This window comes from Empidonax traillii, unplaced genomic scaffold (assembly GCF_003031625.1).
Source record: "Empidonax traillii isolate 1590-97213 ecotype Southwest subspecies unplaced genomic scaffold, ASM303162v1 scaffold167:size2001844, whole genome shotgun sequence".
Classification (NCBI taxonomy): domain Eukaryota; kingdom Metazoa; phylum Chordata; class Aves; order Passeriformes; family Tyrannidae; genus Empidonax; species Empidonax traillii.
This window is the reverse complement of record NW_020955360.1, coordinates 1298242-1300085: the sequence shown is the minus strand read 5'-3', so window position 1 is coordinate 1300085 and position 1844 is coordinate 1298242. Positions and strand designations below refer to the sequence as shown.

Below are 1844 nucleotides of genomic sequence, written 5' to 3'. Positions count from 1 at the left end.
CCTATGAAGCAACACTACCATGCGAGTAAAAAAATCTGAAACACCAATTCTTTTTCTTATTCTAAATGTATCACAGTTTGCAATTAACCTCACAGGCCTTTGATTTCTCATATTTGTGACAGGATATTGTATGCATAGCACAACAGAGTAGACACCCACCTTAAATGCAGCACAAGGTACTTTAGCATAACATTGTACCTGAACTGTTTGATGTCACATAAACTATCACTACTTCTGTAGTAAGAGAGAGAATATGAATCCACTGTGTGGTTTCTCCGTGGTTTCTTTTTTCCACTGAACAAGTAAATTAGGCTTTATGTAATGGCCAGTAGGAAAACGAACTTGACAGTGAAAAATCCACAGACAGATCCAAAAGGACTATTATCAGATTGGAACTTCTTTTTTCTTTTGAGATTTTTCCAGCCCTTAGAGAGGAAAGCAGCTGCTGCTGAGAAGTTACTTTAATTTACTTCTACACTGGCCTTCAGAGGACTGACCAAGAACTCTGAAAGAGAATGAATAAGACTAGGTCTCCTGAGGCTGGAAAGGATTCAAACCCTACTCCAGAGGACTTTGCACAGTTTGTCTCCCAAGAAGAGCGTTAGGCAAAAGTTCTCAGTCAGAAAATGTGTTTTAGTTTCAGAACAGTGAAGCAGGCAATAGCCAGATTTAAACACCTTATAATGGATTAGTTACAGCTTGAGCGATGCAACAGGCATCTCTGAATTTCTCTTGTGCAGACAATGCCTGCACAACTGAGACCCATTTCTGAATCTATTTCAGATCTGAAAGGATGTGGTGAAAATATCATGCCACGTTTTGCTTTTTAAACAACAAATTCAGCCTGGCCAAAGTCTGTTTGTAACAGCAAATAGAATACTAACTGATTCAAGGTTTAAAGCTTCACAGCTTCCTCACCTCCAACTGCAGTAATATGATTACAGAACTTCCAGCAGCTAGCACAGCATTCAGACAAGTATATTATTGGCAGCAGCTGCTCAAACAAGTGCTCACCTCACTGTGCTCACCATAGCCCAGCAATTGAAGGAATGAGAAATTATGTCTTTTCTGAATCAGCCTTTTCTGAAAGCACAGTATGCTTCCATAGCAATCCAACTACTTGCTGAACAAATAAAGTTGGCAATTTGACAAACTCTTTAAAGGTTATTTAAATCTCTCAAGGTTATTTCATCCTGGAAAGAAAGACTTTAATAGTCTGGATATAACCAAGTTACCACTTAAGCCACTAACTTTCCAAAGTACTAAGCATTTCACCAAGTTATCATCCAACCTAAAATGGGTGAAGATTACAATGCTAAAATAAGGCTTTTGTGAGAATTAATCTGACACAATTTAATTAGGTACATACATATAAATCTACTGTACCTACAGTCCAACTGAACAGAAGAGAACAAAGTCTAACAGAGCAGAGGCTTAGCAGCTTCTCTCAAGAAGCTTTCTCTAAGACCATTTCTCTTCCTGTTGCTTGATTGGGCACCTTTTATATCTTCCTGCCTCAAAAAACATTTCTGCCTGGTGGCCAGCCGTTCTAGCATGTAAAGGATTACAGTCTAAAGCATCTTAAGATTATATAGATTAATTACACAATAAAAATTACATGCACCTGAATGGATTAGAACTTACAGTAATAATATCAAAACTCATTTAATAGAGCATCACCTAAAAAAAAAAGAAAAAAAAAAAAAAAAAAAAAAAAAAAAAAAAAAAAAAAAAAAAAAAAAAAAAAAAAAAAAAAAAAAAAAAAAAAAAGAGAGTTACAAAAATGCATCAAATTACCTGAAAGAACATGAGTCAAGTTGGTAAGAAAACAGTTGGACTGCCAC

General features: G+C 36.1%; 1 protein-coding gene across 3 annotated transcripts in view; it reads right to left on the bottom strand.

Annotated features, from left to right (window-relative positions):
- The window catches only part of TRMT9B (tRNA methyltransferase 9B (putative)), a 92261-nt gene that overhangs the window by 59374 nt on the left and 31043 nt on the right, over positions 1-1844 (bottom strand). For all 3 annotated transcript variants that reach the window (XM_027885532.1, XM_027885530.1, XM_027885531.1), the window contains exon 2: positions 1625-1680. The gene's annotated coding sequence lies outside the window, so the exon portion shown is untranslated. The remainder of the gene's footprint in view (positions 1-1624; positions 1681-1844) is intronic.